The 24109-nt window shown below is 39.7% G+C and overlaps 1 protein-coding gene across 10 annotated transcripts in view; it reads right to left on the bottom strand.

Annotated features, from left to right (window-relative positions):
- Nucleotides 1–24109, bottom strand: part of ENPP1 (ectonucleotide pyrophosphatase/phosphodiesterase 1) — a 267067-nt gene that overhangs the window by 158544 nt on the left and 84414 nt on the right. For all 10 annotated transcript variants that reach the window (XR_011497694.1, XR_011497690.1, XR_006517151.2 and 7 more), the window contains exon 25: nucleotides 17372–17482. The gene's annotated coding sequence lies outside the window, so the exon portion shown is untranslated. The remainder of the gene's footprint in view (nucleotides 1–17371; nucleotides 17483–24109) is intronic.

Here is a 24109-nt window from a genome sequence, read left to right as displayed (position 1 = left end):
CAAGTACTGAAGTAAGTGGTAAACAGAAGAAATACTCCAAGGACAAATAGAAGCCCAATTTTTTCCAGATGAGAATAGCTGTGGATTCTAGGGAAAAAAAATAGTTGCAGACAGACTAGCCCCATCACAGGGTAATTAGCAATGTTGTAGTGCCAGTGTCATTCCAAGAGACAAAAATACATCTGAAAATAAAGACTAGCTCTACAAACAGTGCCCATGCCACAAACCAAAGGGAAAACTTCCCGTGTTCAAAATGTGAAAAGTATTTCTGTTCAAAACATTGGACTTTTAGGATACACCCACGTATGTATATAGTAACACTGTCAGCAGCTGCACCCCACTTCCCCAAATAAACCGGCATGCACACACACACACGCGCACACACCCCAAGTACATTGTTTGCTTCACGTTTCCTTTCTGTCAATTGTCTCCTAACTGCAAAGATGAAGGGCCATGGTAAATGAGCCGGACTGTTTTAAAAGGAATTTGAGAATTCTGGGAAGATAGAAGTAATAATAGAAGCATACAGTTTAGATTTTCCAAATCTCCACACAAAAACAAAACAACTAGATTGTAAAATCAAAACCCCATGAGAAATATTTGTAACAAAATTAGGTGGCAAGGCATCCATAGACCCACAAAATATGAGTGGGGGAAAACCACCCACCATCACAAGACCTGCACTGTGTCAGCACGTGTGGGAAAAGCAGAGGGACACAACAGCATACCTGCTGCTTCTGAGAAGCGACGAGCTCCAAAACAGCCAACCGTGAGATACAGGACGCCAACTCTAGAACGGCTTCTGAAACCGGTAGGGGTTTTGTCCTCCAACAAAACTTAGAAACGGGGCTCTCTCCCATGTGAGGACTCTACATCTTGGGAGTGGAATCAAAACTGAGCAGGTCAGAGACAATAAAGATGTTGAGAGAGAAGGTCCAGATAAAAATGAGGAGAGAAATAGAGGTTTGAAATCTCTGGAAGCAAACTGCCATATTTTTAATACTGCCTGAAAACAACAAAAGAAGGCGCTTTGTGAAGATAGCAAAGCTATCTAAACCAAGCCTCCTTCCTGAACAAAGTTCGGGAAAACTAATTTCATATAAAAAATAGGAAAACAAAATTATCAAAGCCAAACCGCATGCAGTTATTACATGAAAAAAAATAATAAAGGGCAGAATAACATCCCCACAGATAATAAAAGCATGCCAGAAATACATGCCCAGAAAACGTGTCAAAATTATAACCTACTATTTCAAAAGAACATTGAGAAAATGACATTAGAAATGATAAAAAGGAAACAACTAATGACATAAAATAGCAACATAAATCAGAATTAGTAAAACTTAGGAATATAGAGAGAAAACTCAAGAAGGAGCTAGAAATAAAAGAAATATGTCAAACTAGAAGGAACATAAGAGTCAATAAACACAACTGAGAATTCCTTAAGAAGAATGGCTAGTGAGAAGGAGGGAAAATTTTTAAATAAAACAAGAATAGAAATATTTCAAGAAAAAGTGATAAATAGTGTAGACAGGCAAAGAAGAGCCAATATATGGACAGTAGGAGTTCCTGAGGAAGAAAAAAAACAAAAGCTAGAAATCAAGAAAACTTTACTGAAATAAAAAAGGATTTGAAGGCATATACTGAAAGAACATGACATGTACCTAATAAAATCAACCAACACCAAGACATATTCTAGTAAAATTACTGGAATATAAAGAAAAAGGAAAAATCATCAGGATAGCTGGGTAAAAATAATACAAACTTTATAAGTAAAAGAAAATTAACTTGTCATCAGACTTTTGGACAGCAATACTTTATCCGAAAAAAACTGGAATAACATATTTAAGGTACTTCAGGAAAGGAAATGTGGGCCAAAGAAGTTTTATCCTCCAAAACTGACATTCAAGAACAAAAAACACATACAAACTGTCAGAAATGTAGAACTCAGGGCATATTGCTCCTCTGAGCCCTTCTACTACAGCAGCTCAGAAAACAAAAATGTATGAGAGATATTAACATAAGAACTGGTGGTGAGTATTAACTATAGCTTACCTTTAAAACTAAGACTAAAGGACTGTTAAGAGGAGAAAGTATGGTATACAGTGACCATATGCTCTGACAGCGTAGTGTGCAACCATGAAAGATTTGGGGAGAGAATAGAGATAGCACATGTCCACCCTCCCCCCCAATATTTAACTCCTTTTATAAGTGGTGGTGGTGGTATTGTTATTCCGAGACTGGTGGGTTTGAAATGTGGGATAAAGCAAATGAGCCACTACGAATATTCTAATTCTATCCCTACTGTTGGTGAATACTGGGATTCTTGGTGAGGAAGTCAGAAAAGACAGATGTGATATAAAAGGGGTTCAGTTAAGTTCTGCAATCCTGAATTTGAATTAGAAACAGCAGCATAAATTTATGATGTATTTTATCTTTTAAAACACACACACACACGCACACATACATACACATGTATTTTTCTTACATGAGCTCACTGAAAAGGCTTAGATAAAACAACAACTTAAGAGCAACGGCCATCCCTAGACTCCGATTGTGCTCTTGAATTGTTACTTTCCGCTAAAAGAAACTAGGGCTTCCTGGAGAACGGCTGATTCCAGGTCTGGGGCAAGAATTGTGGAAGATAAATACATTTACGCAGGGTGTATCTTTTCATGTTGCACGATAATGAAGTTAACAAGGACAATTAAGATCATATTAACAGGATTCGGGAGGCAAAGTGAAGAGACTCCTACTACAGACAGGGCAATCTGAGCTTCTGTCAGCGTCGGAATCGCAGTGCAGTAAGCATATCAACCATCCTTGAATTCATCAGCTTATTATGATGGTTAAAGAAAAATCCTACTTGGTCACCTGAGAATGGTGGGGACTCTATTCATTTTACACAAAATGTAATCTTTCTATGATCACTTCTGTATCCTATTTTTGGTATTCCATACATCTAACTGTGCCTCAGAAGAGATTGGCCCAATCTGTACCAGCCCCAGACGTAGTCCAGAGATGACTTTTAAAATAACTAACTCTCTTAGTCAATAGTGTTGGTTTCATGATGGTTAAAGTAATTTTATGTTATTTTTTTATAATTGTACTTTTCAAAATTTTCTGAAATGAACATGTATTATTTTATAATAAAAAAAAGATTTTTGAAATAAACCTTTCTTCTCCTTATTAAAAAATAGCAAGGAGGGCCAGCCCCGGTGGTCTGGCAGCTAAGTTCAGCCTGCTGCACTTTGGTGTCCGGGGTTTGGTTTCCTGGTGTGGACCTACACTGTTCTGTTAGTGGCCATACTATGCTGGTGGCCCACATACTAAAAAATAAAGGAAGATTGGCAGAATGTTAGCTTAGGGTGAATCCTCTTCGGCAAAATAAATAAATAAATAAACAGCCAAAAAATATAGAGTTTTTCATGGTTTTGGTTTAGATAAACAGTTTCTAATACATAAATCAATAAATAGCTTAGCTATTTAAACCACAGTTTCTTAATAAGCCGTGTACCTAGGAGCATGTACAACACACATATAACCTTCACGTATTTATATTCATGTCTATTCAGCGCATTCTCTTACCTCTTTTTCTCATGCCATAAATAAAATCATGGAAGATTTTCCTCCATAAGTTTATAATAACTATTTTTCCTTCATGAATCATACTGATCATATATAGACTGTTGCTAAGACTAAGAATAAAGTAAACAACGTAAAATATATCTTTAAAATACTAAGTCAAATTCAAAATCTAAATATAGGACCCAAAGTAACAGATATGGAGACTTGTTTTCTATATTAGATGTTTAAAAGATAGTCAAAGAGTTAGTAAGAAATGTAGAGCTTCATTGATGCATTCGAATTTACATCTTGAGAATATAAAATATATTAAGACTTGCATTAGGTTAACGAATTCTAACACAGTTTTGTCAGCACAGTTAACAAGTGTAATTTAGAGAAACGTAGTCACTTTAGAAAACTGTATATCAGTATTTACTAAAGCTAAACATAAAGAACCTGCAACACAGCAAACTTTCACTCCTAAGTCTAGATCCAAGAGAAATGAACAAAATACACATACAAAATTCTCAAAGCAGTTTTACCCACCTCCAAACTGATAACAGCCCAAATGTGTGTCAATAGGAGAATGGATAGAATGTAGACTATTTATGCAATGAAATAACATACAATAAAAAAGAACTACTAACATTATGTTGAGTGAAGAAAGTCAGACACCAAAGCATACACACCATATGATCTCATCTACAATGACATTGAAGAATAGGCAACACTAATCAACAGAGGTGGAATTCAGAATAACAGTTACTTTGGAGTTGGGAGTATGAGAAAACTTGGCATACATTTATTACATGTATATCATGTTTTAATTAAAAGGTTTAAAAATTAAGTAAGTGAATTCAAGCACTTTTTTGAAAAAATTTTTTCCAAACATTAAAAGAGATTATCTGGGGGGTATTTTTTTCCATCTTTATAACATTCTAGATTTCCCAAATAGTTTACAAATAATAGTTATTACTTTATAATTGGAAAAAGATAAAACTGTTTTTAATGTTTCAAATGATAACTCCCCAAAGATAACAAGTAGCGTGTAGAACAAGTTTTACTGCATAACAGAACGCCTACATAACAGAACGCCTACGCCGCCATCTGTATGGAAAATGAGATGGAGAAATTAATGGGATAGAACCTCAAAACTAGAAGCACTTGTAAGAAGAAAGTCCCCCAAAATGCACAAATATCTTAGGGAGGCATTGGATTTGCCTTTTAACGTCAGATGGACTCATGCTAATTTTTATTTTAATCTCAGAGGACAGATTGACCTCTTCCAACATTTATTTATTTATTAGCTTATCAGCAGTCTCCTTCATTAAAACATAATTCCAAAATTAAACCAATGAATGGAATCCATGAAACTGTATATTTGATGTATATTTAAAGGGACTCGATGAACATCACTTAGTTATAGAGCACAAAAAGATTTCAAGGTGTCTGGCGTCCTATGTGGAAAATGTCTCACTAGTAAGTTTCCACTTTAGCAATAGTGTTATCAACACATTAAATTATGTGTGTGTTTATTTCAACAGGACACAGGAAGGCAAATGGACAGAAAACACTACTTTTATGAAAACAAAAATTGCTCTTATCCACACTGCCTTTACCTAATTAATACAAACAAACCCAAAAAACCAGAAACACCAGCTCTAGCATCCTGGGGCAGCGTGGGAGGAGTGAAGGGGAGAGGAGGAGGTGATACTTTCAATAATTTTTACCCACATGTGAATAAATAAAAACTTCAAACCAAGCCCAGATGTTTGATTTTTAAAAAGTAGTTACTCTGCATAGACTCACTTTTATACAAGAAATCAGGCTTCATGAATGTCACTGAGGGCATCTTGGTCCTTTCGCTGAAAAGGCTGGGCTATGAATAAACACTGTAGTGATTACAATTTAGTCCAAGATGTAATAAAGACAAAGGGAGAAATAATAAGGTCCAGGAATCTGATTGGTTGAGGCACCTTTTGTAGTCAATGCCTTGCATTTTTATGTCAACTCCAGTCTCTGATTATCTTTATAAAAATAAGATGCAAAGCACATAAAGTACCTAAATCTAACTCCTGATGTGCTGGGTGCCATACAAAGAAGTTAGAATTTAGGAAATACAGATAGATTTAACACAAAGGATATGTAATCCAGGATTCAGTAGAGCAACTTGAACTGGGAAATTGTGACAAAAATATTAACTGATGCATCTTCCTCCACTGCTAACAATGTTGCCTAGGCTCCATTTTTCAAGTTATTTTATACTGATTTATTCTATGTTTGGGATTGAAGACCTTTAAAATTGAAACCCTTAGCATTAAAAAAAAATAAAAGATTACTATTCTTGATTCTTTTTTCAAATATTCTTTTATATCATTCCAGAGGAATTTTTTTTTTTATGAGAATAGGCCCAACTCCTTATTTTTCTCCCCAGTCTGAATTCCTCTCTAGCTAAATTCTTTCTGATTTGTGGTCAGTATGTGTTATACCCTCTCTAGTGAGCTATTAGGAAGTACTGAAAATGACATTAAATCCAACAGCTTAGGAAATATTTTCTACATGACTGGTTTTTTTTTTTGTTTTGCTTTTTGCATTTTTTGAGTTTTAAACTTTATCCATAATTTGGGCTGATGAATCTCAGCACAGAGATTATTTCATGTCATTCATAATCTTTAACACAGGGCTGTTAGGCGAGTTTGCATGCTTACATTAAGGAGCTCTGAGAGGTCTAGGCAGTTCCCAGGACTCTATTTGCGTGGATGCCTCGATGTAGGGATGTGGTGAGAGAAGGGCTGTGTGGGGCATGAACCAACACTCTAGTTCCCTGGATCTGGGGAGGGAGTCCTGGGCTTTTTAGTGTGACCTTTGGAAAATACCTTCTAGGGAAGGCAGCAGCTCTGGCAAAGTGAGTTCATGTGTTCTGCCTTGGTGAACAGCAAAAGAAAGTGGGAAAGGCAACAGAAACAGGGTCCTGTGTAATATTATGCACACTTTTACTTCACTCATACAACTCTTGGTGGCTTTCATCCCTTTTCGTATGAATCTGTCAATTTTCTGCCATCAGTTGTGGTAGCCTCTCTCTCACACTGTTCTAAATATGGTTGCCTAGTGACCTAACACACACAGATTGCTCAGCTAGCTGGAGTACGCAGAGGACCCCACAGTGAGAAAACACTCATCAATCTTTCAAGCCAGAAGTCCAGCATCTCCGTCTGTGGGACTTTTCTACCAGAGGTATGTAGAGCAGCTGATGGAGATATAAAGGGCTTTGGAAAAACAGTGTGGCATCCTAACTGCCCCTAAAGGGCTTAACAGGGAGCCTTTGGAGAGTGGTGGTCTTGAGGAGGAATGCTGGAAGTCTGATGCTCCCATTAGTCACTGAGGGAAACCAGAGCTTTTTTCAGAAGATATTTGGGATTGAGGTCCTTTAAAATTGAACCTTTTAGAATTCAATGGGATTCCAGGGACAGAGAAGTCAGGTGCTGATAGCAATCACTTGAAGCAGTGTTCACCAGCAGGAGGATCTGCTGGGAAGGGTTGCTGCTGGTTAGGATCTGTGACAATATGGGTGGCCAGTAGAAGCTGCTGCTATGGAAACTCATGGTAACACTGTTAGAAGTAGTGGCCAGTGGCAGCTCTCATTGCCAGGAGCAACTGCCAAGAGTCTCTACTGGGAGATGTTGACTGGAAACACCATTGGGTGTATCTAATAGAGAGCTAGGTTTGGGAATCATCTACTTGAAGAGTTTTTTGGGGGAGGAGGTTGTTTGCTTTGTTTAAACATGCTTAGGTGAATCACCCTTGATGTTAGGCAAAGAGAGAAATACTATTGATTTTACGATGCTCTACCCTAAGAGAAAGTCATCATTTCCTTCAAAACAAGCTTCTCCATGTGATCCTGCATTTCTATTAATAGCACTAATAATCTACTTGTTACCCAAGTGGAAACACTCCATTATCATGGAACCCTCCACTTTCCTTTCACCCACGCTCAAGTATTTTAACTTCAGTTTAGAAATTCATTTACAGAGAAAGTAGTCCCAGACCCAGCCACGGGGTGGGGGGTCCATGCTTTTGTGAGTTTTACCTTGAGGAGGTCTGTGAATATTAAAGGAAAACCCCCTCTTGACTCATGCAGGAGGAAGGTAAAAATGACTATTTTTAAATACACCAAAGCACTCTGTTCTTCTTAATAAGGACAACCCTCAGGAGAAATTTATTTTACCAGAACCTAACTTAGTGGGATTTTTGTCAGAGGCTAACCTACGTGGAGGAAGGGAAATACCTAACTCTAGCTCCCTTTAGCTTTTCATACCCAAGGTGGGGAAGAAACTGAGGCATACTGATGAAGTGTGAAGGGATGCAGGCTCACAGAAATACCGAGATCTAACCAGAGGTCCAGAACACCTTCCCTCCCCCACCCCTTACTCCCACATTACCAAAGGTCTATTTACTGCAGTTCCTTTTACTCAGTTCATCATGTCTACCTTTTGACCAAAAATGACAAGCATACTAAAATGCAAGAAATACAGTTTGAAGAGACTGAACAAGCATCAGAACCAGAGTCAGATATGTCAGGATTGTCAGAATTATCAGACTGAGAATTTTAAAAGCTATAATCTGTATGCTAAGGAGTTTAATGGAAAAATAGACAACATGCTAGAACAGATGGACAATGTAAGCAGGGAGAAGGAAATTCTAACAAAGAATCAAAAAGAAATGCTAGAGACCAAAAACACTTTAGCAGAAATGAAAATGCTTTTGATGGGCTCATTAGTAAACTGGACACAGCTGAGGAAAGACTCTTTGGCTTGATATGGCAATAGACGCTTCCAAAACTGAAAAGCAAAGAGAAAAAAGACTGGAGAAAAAAAACCAGAATATCCAAGGACCTTGGGACAACTCCAAAAGGTGTAACATATATGTAATGGGAATGCCAGAAGGAGAAGAAAGGAAAAGAAAGAGAAGCAGTATTTGAAGCAGTAATGACTGAGAATTTCCCCCAAATTAATGTCAGACATCAAACCACAAATCGAGAAAGCTTGGAGAATACCAAGCAGGATAAATGCTAAAAAAACAAACAAACAAAAAACCTATACCTAGGCATATCACATTTGAACCTCAGAAAACCAAAGATAAAGAAAAATTCTTTGAAGAAGCCAGAAGGTTAAAAAAAATACCTTACCTATGGAGAAAAGATAAAATTATATCCAACTTCTCCTCAGAAACCATGCAAACAAGACGAGAGGGAGTAAAATAACTGATGTGTTGAGAGGAAAAAGCAAACATCAACCTAGAATTCTGTGAAATTATCCTTCAAAAGTGAAGGAGAAATAAATATTTGTCAGTCAAACAAAAATTGAAGGAATTTGTTGTCAGTAGAAATACCTTGTAAGAAATGCTAAAAGAAGTTCTTCAGAGAGAAGGAAAATGCTGTAGGTCAGAAACTTGGATCTACGTAAAGAAAGAAAGAGCAACAAAGAAGGAAAAAGTGGAGGTAAAATAAGCACTTTTATTTTTCCTGTTTTAGTTAATCTAACAAATAACGTTTGTTCAAAATAATAATAGCACCAATGTGTTCAATTATGTATGCTTATGTATAAGTGAAATGAACGACAGCAATGATATGGAGACGAGAGGGAGGAATTCGGATTATTTTGTGATTATGAGGTACTTGTACCGCCCGTGAAGTGAAATAGTGTTATTTGAAAGTGAACTTAGATTAGTTGTAAACGTGTAGTGCAAACTCCAGGGCAGCCACCAAAAACGTTTAAAAAGTAGTATAACTGATATGCTAAGAAAAGAGAGAAAATGGAATCATACACCTTTATTAATACGACTATATCAACAATCACTTTAAATGTCAATGTTTAGAAGATACCAATTAAAATACAGAGATTGTCAGAATGGATCAAAAAACAAGACCCAACTATAGGTTGTCTACAAGAAACCCACTTTAAATACAAGAACACATATAGGTTAAAAGTAAAGAGGTGGAGAAACATAGATCAGGCTAACAGCAATCAAAAGAAAACAGGGGGAACTATATTAATTTCAGAGAGAGCAGACTTTAGAGAAGAAATGTTAGGGATGCAGAAGGGCATTACATAGTAATAAAGGGGTCAATACCCCACAAAGACATAACAATCCTTATTATGTATGTGCCTAACAGAGCATCAAAATACAAAAGGCAAACACTAACTGAAGCACAAAGAGAAATAGATGAATCCACTATCACACTTGAGCTGTTTGACACCTCTCTGTCGGAAACGGACAAATTCAGAAAATAAGTAAGGTCACAGTTGACTCAACAGCACTATCAACCAACTGGGTATAATTGACATCTATAGACAACTTCATCCAACATCATCGGATTACACATTCTTCTCAAGCTCACACGGAACATTCATCAAGATAGGCCACATTCTGGGCCATAAAATACACCTTAAAAGTTTAAAAGAATAAGTATCATACAACGTCTGCTCAAAAACTACAGTGGAATTAAACCAGAAATCAACAGAAAGATAGCTAGAAAATCCCCAAATAAATATCTGAGAGTTAAACAACCTACTTCTCAATAACACATGGGTCAAAAAAGAAAGCTCAAGAGAAATTAAAAAGTATTTTGAACTAAATGACCCTCTAAGTGGGCTTCCTAAGGGGCCCAAGCAGTCACCAGGTAGTTCAACCACTTCTGCCCCTTCTCTACCCTCACAGATGTCTCAATGAACAGTGGAAACTGCTAAACACTTCTTTCCTTTCTCTTTATAAAACTGATGCTAGGCTGGGGTTTCCTTCATCTTATTCTCAGTGCAAAGGTCCCCTCTAATCTTGATAGTGAAAACTACCACTGCAAGCTATCCTATCTTCAGAAATCTCTAGACAAGAAATCTGTACCAATCTCTGTGCACACGCCTCCAAACTCAGAGAATTCGAACCACCTCCAACTTTCCATTTCCATCATTGTTATTGCAGATCTCACTATTTTTGCCAGCAATGTTTGTGTGAGGCTGCGAATTAGTTTTCCTGTTCAGCCACAATTCTTTCTTACTTACTGCCACCAGAACAATATCTCTGGTCATGTAAGTTTGATGCTCCAAAAAAAGATGCAAAAATTATTATCAGGGTAAATACTATCTTTTCAGCAGGGTATTCACGATCTTCGACAAAATGATGTCAAAGGACCTGCTCAGAATAACTTCATATTACTCTTGTACATACTTTTTATGCCAAAACCAAACTGGACTTACTCATATTTCCCAAATAGTTTCCACATTTTGCCTTCGCTTAATCTAACCCCTCTGCCTGTAAAATTCTTTCTCTGCTCCTTCCATAATGCATGTGTGTGTGTATTCAAGTATACACACATTTACATATAAATCAACCCTACCCATCTTTTAAGGGTCTTCCCAGAAGTCACCTCCAGGATTCCTTTCCTGAATCCCCAAGCTGTTGGCAGTCCTCTTTCCTTTAAAAGGCTCTAACAAACACTCTGTTTATAACTGTATTATGTCACTTATATCAGTTTCGCCCACATTCTAGTTCTTTGCTGTCCAGACGGTAGCCAGCAGACAAATATGGCTGTTAAATTTGAACGAATTAAAATTAAATAAAACGTAAAATTCAGCATCTCTGTCACACTAGCAATATTTCAACTGCTCAGAAGCAACCTGTGACTAGTGGTTTCCATATTGGACAACACAGACATAGGACACTTTCATCATCACAGAAAGTCATACTTGAAAGCACTGCTCTAGCTGTTTTTGGATCTATTTCTTCCCCATCAGCTCCAAAGTTCTTGGACTCAACCTCATCTCGAATGTGGAAGATTCTCAATAAACGTAGATTAAATAGGTTATTTAATTATATTATTAGGAATGTATGGGTCAAGGGTGTAAAAATAAATTATTCCATCAGGCCTAATATTTATTAATAAAGAATTTAAAGAATTTAAATATCTTCTTAAAGAGTTGATATTTTGCATTTAAATTCTAAAGCCAGAAATGCAAAACAAAACAGTCAGGCATAGAATATGTAAATAGCTTACAGAATGGACTATTCAGTAGAATACACTTAGGAAATAGTTTCATTTCCCACCCACCCCAGGCCCTAACCATTAAACGTGCTTTGATAGATATGCTGATCCTATTTCTTTACAACATTTTGGGGAGATCCCAGAGCTTTTGAGTTATTTTTGGCTATTATACTATTTTTATATTCAGGTATTTAAAAAATCTATTCCAATCTAAATCCAAACTTTAATCTGGCATCTAATTTAAACATTCTCTCCTCCTAGTTCCAGGAAGTGGCAAGGAAGTGTGGTGGGGAGGGGACAGGACTAGTCTTCTCTTTCACTCAATTTACTCGACCTCATTGTGCCTCATCTTTAATTTGTAGCTTCTAATTAAAGTGCTACCATGGCACACATCATCTTTTTAGTCCTGACTGTGGTGATACTATGCATTGCATTAGGTACTAGAGGAGCTGCAATGGTGAGTAAGATGTGGCTTCTGCTCTCAAAGACCTTAAAACAAATAGAGTAGAAATATTTCCCTTCAAATAACCATGAAATAAGGTAGAATCTGTTAGTATCCTGAGAGATGCATGGGGAAAAAACCTATAGGAGGATAAAAGAATGAAAACGCACTTTCAGGGATACTTTTTGACAAATGAACCAGTTGAGCTGGGTTATATAAGAAAGAGAATGTCAAAGGCATACATTTCTTAATTTTGATGTGGATTAAGCCTGCCCCAGCTAGAGAAGCCCAAGGTGACCTGGCCTACATGCCAAACTATACGACCCAGTGGACTTTTTTTATGGTATGAATTAGGACCGCCCCAGGGAGCGAAGCCCAGGGCATCCTCACCTACACGCCGATCTATATGGCCAGACTTGTATCTGAAGTTATATGACCGCACAATAACCAGACCCCATCTGCACTGAAATCATTTAATGACTTTTTACATCATCTTTTCTTTTTTTTCCAGTAAAAATAAGTCACGTACCCATGCCTTATAAAATTAGCCCTAACCCTCAACTCGGGGCAGCAGCAGGAGCTCTGACTTCCTGTGGGTCTTGTCCCCACACACCAGCTCTGCCTGCCCATGGGTCCTGTCCCCATGCCAGCGGGGGCAGCAGCAGGAGCTCTGACTGCCCGTGGGTCTTGGCCCCACACACCAGCTCTGCCTGCCCATGGGTCCTGTCCCCATGCCAGCGGGGGCAGCAGCAGGAGCTCTGCCTGCCCATGGGTCCTGTCCCCATGCTATTCCACACTATTCTGTAAATAAAAGAACACTACTGCCAGATCTTGAGAGTCTAAGAAATCTTTCTTTCGACTCCTCGGCTCACCGATCCCGCATCAATTTCATCTTGATATCAAACAAATCAGGTACATTATGATCCAGCATCATATCCACTTATATCCATTGAGTTTCTTTCAGCTACAAATGACAAAAATCTCAATCTAACTTGGCTTAAGCAAAAGGGGAAGAGATGGGGGAAAAGGGAATTTAACAGGAGAGCCCTAGGTACACTGGCTTCAGATGGGACTTGATGAAGGAACTCAAAATACCTCACCAGGATTTAGTCCTCTCTCTCTACAGAACTCTTCTTTTCAGTCTTGTGTTAACATCGGTCTCCAACAAGCTGTCCCACGTAGCACTCCTAGGGCTCATCCTTCTGGACTCACAACCAGCACAAAAAGCTATAGTCCTTGTCCCAGAATTTCAGGCAAAATTCTGAGCTCTCGTGAATTAGACAAGCTAGGGTCAAGGCTCACCCTTGAACCGATCCACATGCCGGTGGAGGGAATGTGGAACCTGGTCTAGTCCAGGTGAACCTTGGAGTGCATGAGTGGAGTCATCTTCACCCAAAGTGCCTGGGCTGAGAGCTGGGGGATGATGGCTCCACCGGTGCAGGGATTGGCAAACTTTTTCTGTAAAAGGCCTGATAATAAATATTTTAGCCTTTGCAGGCCATAGAGTCTCTGTCTATTCAACTCTGCCATTGTAGCTCAAAAGCAGCTGTGGACACTACATCAACAAATGAGGATGGCTGGGTACCAATAAAAGTTTATTTACAAAATTAGGAGGCAGGCCAGATGTGGCCTACAGGCCATAGTTTGCCAATCTCTGCATGAAGGAGAAACTGAGTACAATTATCAGGATGGAAGTCAGGCAACAAAAACAAAAACAAACAAGAGAGGTCTACTACCTGCATAGTATGACACAGGTATGCCTGCTTCTCCGGTCTTTAGCACTGCTCCCTCTTTATAATGAGAATCTTAACAGATGACTTTACGAGCCTTCTTTTCTTGCAAGTTCACTTGGCTTCAAATTAAAATGGTCTACTGAGTGTCCAGGTGACTCTTGCAAACACTTGGAACCCAGGAGGAAAGGTGACAGCCTTTATGGCAACCAGCTTGTGGGCTGTAGCAGCTTCAGTAACAGATAATTTGCCTCTGGATACAACACTTTCATATGCTAAAATATATAATCTCTCCCTCAGGCCCCCAAAACAACCTGGTTCTTTCCTGATCTTTCCCACCTCAGCTAATGTTACTGCCTCTTATGCGCTCACTCAGGCCAAAAGCTGAGGTGTCATCCTTGATTTTTTTCCTGCTCACACTCCACAGCCAGCCAGTCAGCAAGTTGTACATTCAAAATACATGCCGAATCGACCACTTCTTCCTACCTTCACTGCCACAACTGCAGGCCACGTCACATTGTCCTTCTCCTGGACTCCTCCAATTGCGTCCCCATGAGTCTCTCTCCTGCTTCCTCTTCTTCTCTCCTTTCTCTATGCAGCATCAGAGTAATCTTTCTAAAATATAGATCCTCCCATGGCTTCCCAATAAGCTTAGAATAAAATCTAAACTCCTTAGCATAGCTCACAAGCTCGCATGATCTAGACTTTCTCAACCTTCCCAGCCTCATGTCCTAACGCTCTCCCCTTGTTAGCTCCATTCCAGCGATGCTGTCTCTGGCTGTTCCTCTGATGCTCTAAGCTCAGCCCTGCCTCATGACTTTGGACTTTCTATTCTCTGTACTAACGTAGATCTTTTCCTAAGCATTTCTAACAATGTTAAATCCAGTAGAACAGCATGTTGTTTCTCTCATTCTCCACTGTATCATAAGGTGTGCAACAGTACTTGCATGGAGTCTATAAATATTTTCTGAATGACTGAATGAGGCAATTGTGGTGAGACAAACGAGGGCAGATATATAGACAATGGGATAATGCAGAAATGTTCAGATTAGTGTAATAATTCCAAGGTTCCAAAAGAAAGCCAGACACACTCTCTATTTAAGATTTCAATGCCTGGTCGGATGGCTACACTAAGGAAATTTAAAAGTAGCATTCACTCAATAAGTAAAAACAAACCAGAAACAACAACAACAAAAAATCCTAGTGGTTGCAACTTTGCTATAATTGATGAAAGGTTACATTCTTCTGAGTGAATGTAACTCATTTATCTAGAGATCAGAGAAGAAAGAAGAGATTCACACCCATGGTAGAGAAATAAGTAGTATGCTAAATTAAGCCCCTGGGACATGAGTTGATGTAATTAATGCTGATTTTCTAAGATGTGAAGAAAGAACCTTGCAAAGAACTCCTAACACTAGCAAACTGGCAACAAAGAATATTTCACACTTGTAATTGAAAAACGCAAAATGCCTATGTCAGTAAATCCCAGAAGATGTCACTAGGGACAAATAAGGAATTTTATTGGCCGTTCAGATTTCTCCATGACTTTACTCCCAGCATCCTGACATGGAGCCACATGGCCTGTGACATGGGCCACATAGGGATTACCTTTAATGTTAACTTTCTAATTCTCTTAAAGTGCTAATTACTATAAAGTACGCACAACTCCATTTAGGGGAGGATGGAACATGCTGGTTTTCTTTATTGCTGATTAATGCAAAAATCCTCTTTTTCAAATTGGATCAATAAAAGAACAATGCCATTTGATGCGGGGTCGGTGAGCCGAGGAGTCGAGAGAAAGATTTCTTAGACTCTCAAGATCTGGCAGTAGTGCTCTTTTATTTAGAGAGTAGAATAGCATGGGACAGGACCCATGGGCAGTCAGAGTTTCTGCTGCAGCCGCTTCTGCTGCCCCCGCTGGCATGGGGACAGAGCCCATGGGCAGGCAGAGCCGCTGCTGCTGCCCCCGCTGGCATGGGGACAGGACCCATGGGCAGGCAGAGCTGGTGCGTGGGGACAGGACCCACGGGCAGTCAGAGCTCCTGCTGCTGCCGCTTTTGCTGCCCCCGCTGGCATGGGGACAGGACCCAAGGGCAGTCAGAGCTCCTGCTGCTGCCCCGAGTTGAGGGTTAGGGCTAAATTTAAGGCATAGGTATATGATTCATCTCTTTACAAGACAAAGGAAAGAACATGAAAAAAAGTTAAAATGGTATCAGTGCAGGTGGGGTCTGGTCATTGGGTGATCCCGTGACTTTTAGACAAGAATCAAATCGGATTAAGTAAAGGTTAGAAAGGTTAGACGCGACCACCCTAAACCAGTTACATGAGATTGCCAGACAGCAACCAACTTAAATTCTTGCCTTCCCCATTAAGAGCTTCTAGAGATAAGACCATTCCCCCTTCTTCCTGGCACAGAGAGGGAGGCATCTTCACAGATAGAAGTTTCCCTTAGAAATGTAAATGTTTCCCAACAAAGGGGCAAACAAATTCCACTCCTTGGAGCCTGAATCTCATCTGTAGTTTTAAAACTAACCAGCCTAAAGAATCCTCATCATAAGCCATTTTAAAATTAAGCAGCCTAAAAATCCTCATCACCATTGACCCTCTCGTTTGGGGGCGTTTTCCTCTTGAACACCTGTATTGGCTTTCCTGTGGTGACAAACCAGTCCCAAATCTCAGTGTCTTGTAACAATGAGCGTTTCTCTCTCTCACAGTTCCAGGTTAGCAGCTGTCCCTCAGCCACTGTGGCTTTGCTTCATGTGCCCTCTCACGCCAAGAACCAAGCTCAAAGAACAGCCCCTCTTTGGGACACTACATCCTTACTGAGGCTGTGGGGACCTGGAATTGGCCACCCCAAGATATGTCTCTTTGGCATCAGGATTATTTGAGGCTGATTGCTTTTGATAAACTGGGACAGGGAAGGAGGCTCTGAGGAATGGAACTTGCCCTTCCTTAGGACACATTTACATTTGTAAGGTAAATCTCTATCTGTAAAAGCTGCCTCCCTCTCTGTACCAGGAAGAAGAAAGGAGATGACCGTCTCTCTAAAAACTCTTAATCAATACCAAAGGCAAGGACTTAAAGTCTGCATTTTATTGTGCTAGTCTGGTAACCTCCTGTAACTGACTTCCCTCCCCCTCCCAACATTGGCATTCCTTAAGGATTAAGCATCTTCCCTTAGGCTAGGAACCGATTGCTGCCGCACTCACCTGTGACCGCCCAGCTCCAGACATAGACTTGCCTCGTGCTACGCCCACCGAGATAGCAGACCATTACCTGCTGTGTCCATCAAGCACTGTGCGACAGGGCAATCTTGTGACTATTGTGGGAGGGACATTTCAATCAGATGTGAAACACCCTGTTTGGGGGCTATGGAACCACTCTGTGCACCCCACTTCTTCGGTGCCCTTTCTTCCTTCGGGAAGAAAGGCCCCGGGCCATGGTTCCTCATAAAGCTTTGTTTAATTTTCTCTTGCTATTCTGTCTCATGTGAATTTAATTCGTTCTCCAGCCAGACGAACCCCCATTTGGGGAGAGGAAATGCCCTCCTCCCCTACAAGGCCAAGGGGAAAGGGCAAGTGGGAGAGCCAAACCTACCTGCTCTTAAAGCTGTTGTTCCATTGTGGCATTTGCACTTCCACTGGCAGAAGCAAGTCACATGACCAAGCTGCTCTGGTGCAGGAAGTGTATTCTGCCCCCAGGGTGGCTCTGCAAGGCAATGGGTGGGAATACATAATTATCCTAAAGAGAAGGGAATGAATCTTTTGCAGCAATAATGCAACCTACCACAAGACCCAATTAGCATAATCATCCTAAGTGTATCCTTCCCCCAACAGACTAGCTGAATTTGATAAGATTTGAGGTTCTGAAGCTTCCTGCAGTTTCTAACTCTTTAGTTAGGTCCTTGATCCTGAGTTCAATTCTATTTCTCTGTTCAATTCTGTTCTCCCATGGGCACAAGGATTTAACCCATCTTCCCTCTTTCCTAGACCTTACTACCAACCCAATAGGTACCAGACCCATTTGTTATCTTAAGTAATCCTCCTAGAAATCTCTGCATATTCAAATAAATAGAAGATCTGAGAGGCTAATGTAGCAGCCAGACTTCTCACTGCTAGAAATTGGTATGTCCCAGATTGGAATTCCACCTACTTTCTGGCACACCATGCTGCCTACCATATGGACTTGTCTTATCCAGGAACAGGAAAGGCCCAGTATGGGCTCGGGGGAGAGGGGTTGTCAGGGTCATATTAAGGCCTTGGTGGGCCCTGAGTTCCTTCACGATAGAGGTTCCACTCTGCATCATATGAAACATATCAAAACAAACCCTCATCCCACATTAAATATAATTTTTGACTGTAAATTTTTTGAAAGGATGTTTATAAATTTACTTTTGAAATTATTTGGCTACAGGTAGCATTTGACTTTTGATTGGTTATGATTTCTCAGCTATCACCACGTATACTCAGGAAAGAAGAGCTTCAAAGTAAGAAATTCCTGTGGCATTATTCACAACAGCCAAGACTTGGAAGCAACCTAGGTGCCCATCAGGGACAAATGGATAAAGAAGGTGTGATATATATACACAATGGAATACTACTCAGACATAAAAAAGATGAAATCTTGCCATTTGCAATAAACGGATGGCCTTTGAGGGTGTTATGCTAAGCAAATAAGTCAGAGGGAGAAAGGCAAAGACCATATGATCTCACTTCTAAATAGAAGGTAAAAACAACAGCAAACAAACGTATAGAGACAAAAGTTAGATTGATGGTCACCAGAGGGGAATGGGGGAGAGAAGAGGGTAAAAAGGATGATTTGCACACGTGTATGGTGATGGATGGTCATTAGTCTTTGGGTGGTGAACATGATGTAATCTAACAGAAATCGAAATATAATGATGTACACCTGAAATTTATATAAAGTTATAAACCAATGTTACAAACCAATGTTACCTCAATAAAAAAAAAGTAAAAAGTCTAATTTCCAAAATTGTATTCAAATGCAGTGAAATTTGTCTAAACATTAAATTTAACAATTAATACAGTTGACATAGTGTTATATTTGTCAATTCAATTTTCCAGCTTTCTTATATTATTTGCAGTCCATACATTTCTTTTTCAGGACTCAAACATTTTTGTGGGCCTCTGAAAACCTCATAGGCTTCAGGATTTGTGTCTGTGCTGCCCAATGGATTAAATAGCTCTGGTGATGCTTTATGCCAGAACTATTCTGGGTGAGGAAAAACACATCCTCAAAACATGGAGCCCAGAACCAGAGCCTTGAGAAGAAACTAAAATAAAAAGTCAGATATTGTCCAAAGGTCAAATAGTAGAATCTATGCATGAGACAGCAGGACAAAAGTGAGAAATCTGAGAGTAAACCCGAGAAATATGAGTGAGTGGGAGGAAAGGTGTAAGGGATGCTCAGCAGTAAGATGGCTGCAGGCTTTGTGCCTCTGGCTTCTGTGGAGGTGGCAGCTGCTGTAAAGTTGCCTTTTAAGTACAGCCCGTTTTTGTGGTTGACCTGGGGCAAAAATATGCCTTTCACTCTCTTGCCCCAAATGACTGCTCCTAGACTCCAAACTCCTGCGCTGATGCCATTCCTACCCTCTCCAGTTTTCTGAGAGATCTCTGTGGCTCCCCTTCCAGGCTCCTTGCGGGAGGTACTCCTTTCCTGAGTGGCCCCAAGGGCCCCTCCCTTGGAGGTTTGGCTGTCCTGAACTTTCATTGAAGGGTCGCTGACTCTGATCCCAGAAAAGCCTGTATCCTTCCTGATGTGTTTCTCTCTTCTTGATTTGACTTGTCTAACGGAAACCGTTGAGTTGTTGAGGCAGATCCTTTCTGCAGGTGAAGATGCACTTCTGCTCCCAGGATCCGGAGTGATTTCCGTGTGCACTCACACTCCCTTATACTCGTGCTAACTCTATTACTCTTAGAGTCATGTGGCCTCAATGATGAGAGATGTCGCTGACTGTAATGGAGCCTCTCATGTTTCCAGTCTCGAGGAGACCACTAGGTTTCCATCTGATTTTGAAGAGAGACAATTGATATACCATCAGTCAACTGTTCCCACAGCTTCTCCCTAATGATAAAGTAAGGTGTCCCTTCACCTCACTTCTGGAATGTAATTACTGTTCCACTTTTTTTACAAAATTTTTTTTTCCACCTTTAGTAATGATGATGCCCTGATTGATAAGGACCAAGATTATGAGTCTGACCTTATCCTTTCTTTACCTTGGAAGGTGAGGACAAGACATTTCCTCAAGTGAGCCCTGATCATGGAGCTATGATGGAGGTGTCTGTCCATGGTAAAGAGCTCTCCTGGAGAGGAGTATCATCAGAGGAGACATGGCCATGTCCAATCCTGGTGGATGTGGAGGGAGGTTGAGGAGACGGAGCAGAGCGCATCATGAGAGAGGCCGATGGAGGGAGAAGCTGGAGCTGAGGGTGTTCTGGATTCCTGTAACCAACCAGGCTTTAGGTGAGAAGCCTGTCTGAGCTGACAGCATCACTGAAGGCCACTAGTGGTGCACTGCAGTGTGAGTGGTGTCCCCTGGGATTATGCAGTGTGCCATCTGTGTAATTGCACAGTGTGAGCCTGACAAGGGAACTGAGCCCGGAGACAGATCAATGGTGTTGGGAGCAGGACAAGCTAGGAGAGGGCAGAGCCTAAGCTGTCCTGGGCTTTAGAACAGGAAGAGCCATGCTCTGAGGCCTGGGAGCAGTCATGCAGTTTGAGACTTCCTGGGATAACCTTACTGTCCAGAATGGAGCCACCAGCCACATGACACTGTTGAGCCCTTGAAATGTGTCTAGGGTAACTGAGGAACTAAGTTTTAAACTTTATTTAATTTTAATTAATTCGACTTTGAAATTGGTACTCAATTCAGTTATTGGAACACTTTTATGGGTGACTGGAATAACATGGGTATATGAAGTTTTTCAGCTATAAATTTTATGAAATCTAAACACATCAAATATTTCCCACAAAAATTTAGTGTCCAAATTAAGATGGGCTGTAAGTGTAAAATACATACCAGACTTCAAGACTAAGTCTGAAAAAGATGTAAAATATATTGATTTTATGTTGAAATAATAATATTGTGTTGGGTTAAATAAAACATATCAATAATATATTTCATTATATAGATTAATATATTGTTAAAATATATCAATACGTTAAATTTTTAATATACTTAAATATAAATGTTAAACACATATTTCTATGTGAAATATAATTTTATGATATAAACATAATTAATAAATATAATTTTATATAATTACAAGTGTAAAACTAATATATTTTAGATTGTATTAACATATCATTATAATTAATTTTACCTGTTTCTTTTTACTTTTTAAATATGACTTCTAGGGAATTTTCAGTGACACGTGTGACTCATATTTCTGTTGAACAGTGCTGCTTTCTTACCTACTCATGTACACCCTCTAGATTGTTTAATAAACAGAATTTTTAATGGTCAAATACTGTACAAACTATTTAATAACCTTTTTTCCACTTCTCAATATGTCAAGAATATCTTGTCATATGAATAGCGAGTATTCATCTACAACCTCAAAAGGATTAAAATAAACGAAAGATCCCTGTTGGCTAGGATGAGCTTCTTGCAGAGTCAATTATATGAGCTGAATCTCCATTCCTTAATTAGACTTTTTCCTAAAATATTGAGGGCAGCGAGCTAGCAGGTGGGGGAGCCCCAAACCATTCAATGAGATGTTTTTCCCAGAATCTGAGTAGAGACTTGGATGAAAAGAGTGTTTATGAGCAAAACCTTTCATATGACACTGGCCCTGTTTGCAGTAACAATAACAGACTATTGTCTGTCAATAGCATCTATGGCTCTTCTCTCACACAGGCTTATGATCAAGTACTAGCACTATTTTTAGGAGGTGACTGCAGAGCTGACGAATCCCGCAGTAGCCACAGACTGCCGCTAAGCAACCAACGCAAACAGATTGATGGGACTCGCCGCCTTGAAAGTCTTAGAAGAGAGCAGGGAGTAGTAAAGCCCCAGAATAGATGGTCTCATAAGAAACTGTTCCGTTCAATGTCAGCTTTTGAAGTCCGACTCAAATATAGCAGATCTGGACTTCTCAGACATAAGGAATAATTATTTTGTACATATGCCTACATAGACTGGCATAGAAAGTCTACATTTCTTTACAAATTTCCAGATCCCAAAGCAATAGTTAATGGCATCAATAGTCTTTGCACAGTAAAAATTATCCAGGACAATATTCACTATTATTGTTACTGCTCAGAGAGGTATTTTGGGCTGTGGAAAAATCACGAGTTTCTAGCACTTGAAAGACTGGCATTTAAAGCCCGGATCCACATTTACTGGTTGGGTGACCTTAGAATGTAATTTAACCTTCCTAAACCTCAGTTTCCCCATCTGTGAAAGGAAGCAATAATAAATGCCTTGTACGTCAATGTGAATATCAAATTTAGTACTGCATTCAGTGGATTCCTCTAAGCATTTATGATGTGCTAGCGCACAGTAGCCAACATATAATAAGCAATCTGTAAACATATTCCTTTTCCTTTGCACCTTGTGTTACTCAAACATCTACCTGCTCACATTAGAGAATACACAGGTCAAAGAGCAGAGAAAGGAAGAAAAGAGAAAGAAAGCACAGCCCCCTCCACCGCAATAGGACTATACATACTTTTGGGGTTTTTTTCCTCATTTCACTTGCCTGTAATAATTTAGTTTTAGACATTTTAGTGGGAGTTCACTGTCATACATCACTGACTCTTTCCTTTAATTACACAGATGTTTGTGGTCCTCTGACCACATGTCTGGGAATTAATGATCTTCCCACATTTTTAAACTTCATCCACAGAGATGACGAGGAGTTAAGTTTCAACATTCAAGAATTAAATAACAAAACAATTATTTCAGAGGCATTATTACTCATTATGTAAAAGATATTAAAATGCATCCACATTCCTAATGAAACACATTACATAGATAATGATAAGAATTGAAATTAGTTCACTAATTGACATATTGTCTTGGGTTGTGGATTGTTAGTGAACTGTTTGTTAATTTTGATTTCAGTTTGGTATTTTCTTTTTGTCACTTGGAGATAAACTTTTTTTTCAAGTTACAAACACTTTGTAGGCCTTCAAAATCTTGTGTCTCCGGGCATGCTCTGTATCTCGACCACCTGACAGATGAAAGCCTGTGTGCATTGTAGGGCAGGGCTTTTCAAACTTTAGCATCATGAGAACCCCTGCACGGTTTGCTAGGCAAAGACCACTGGTCCCCACCTCTAGAGTTTTTGATTCAGTCGGTCTCGGGTGGGACCTGAGAATTTGCATTTCTACCAAGTTCCCTGGTGATGCTGAGACACCTGCTCCAGGCACCACACTCTGAGAACGACTACTGTTGTGTTTGCAACTACAGAATCCAGACGATTAAGAACACATCATTAGTGATGGAAACCACACTTAAACAAGCCAGGATGTGTGTAGATGTACAAGAGATAACTGGTTTTTAACTCAAACCACTTACTACACGGCAAGAGTTAGTGTCAGAAAGGCATGGTGTTGGTGCGCAGAACAGTGGGGTTCCAGTTTTTGTATCGATTTATAGAATTCTCCCGGGAAAGTCACCTCCCCTCTCTGGGCTTCAGTGCTGCCTGCATAAAGTGGCTTTTGAGTATCAATAAATTATGAAATGGTAAGGTGCTATATCAACGAAAGTTATTATTTTTATTAGTATTAAGTGAGAAGTGAAACAAATGGGGAGTTTAATATCCTTGTAAGAAATATCTGCAGTCTAAAGAATACCGCAAAGCAGGAGGGCAGGGGGAATCTGGGCGGAAAGAGCCGGTTTCGCACAGCAGTTGGCTGAGGCTAAAAAGCCCTCAGGACCAGCTACTCTGTCATAGTCTAGAAAACAGTTGCTGTAAATCTGGTAGTGAACTAGAAGAGCTGTATCCTTGCTGTCCAAACGAGGCACCAGCAAGGTTGAAATTGTAGCAATAACCGGCTTCTGGACCCTGCAGGATCCATGTTCAACAGCGCCACCATGTGGCAGTGACCGATAATAGCTGTGCTGAGGGACATGCTCTGTCGGGGGCGTGGAAGAGGACTGACTCCCTTTAATTAAATAATCCCCAGTGATGAGGCGAATGTTTGTGGTGATGGAGTGTAATTAGTCTTTGAGTGGTGAACATGATGTGGTCTACACAGAAATCGAAATACGTAACGATATACACCTCAGGTTTATATAATGTTATAAACCATTATTACTGCAATAAAAAATAAAAAATTAAAACATATATAAATAAATTTTTTAAA

This window comes from Equus asinus, chromosome 24 (assembly GCF_041296235.1).
Source record: "Equus asinus isolate D_3611 breed Donkey chromosome 24, EquAss-T2T_v2, whole genome shotgun sequence".
In the NCBI taxonomy this organism is placed as follows: domain Eukaryota; kingdom Metazoa; phylum Chordata; class Mammalia; order Perissodactyla; family Equidae; genus Equus; species Equus asinus.
Note: the sequence above shows the minus strand (reverse complement) of the source record. Positions and strands in the feature narration are given on the sequence as shown.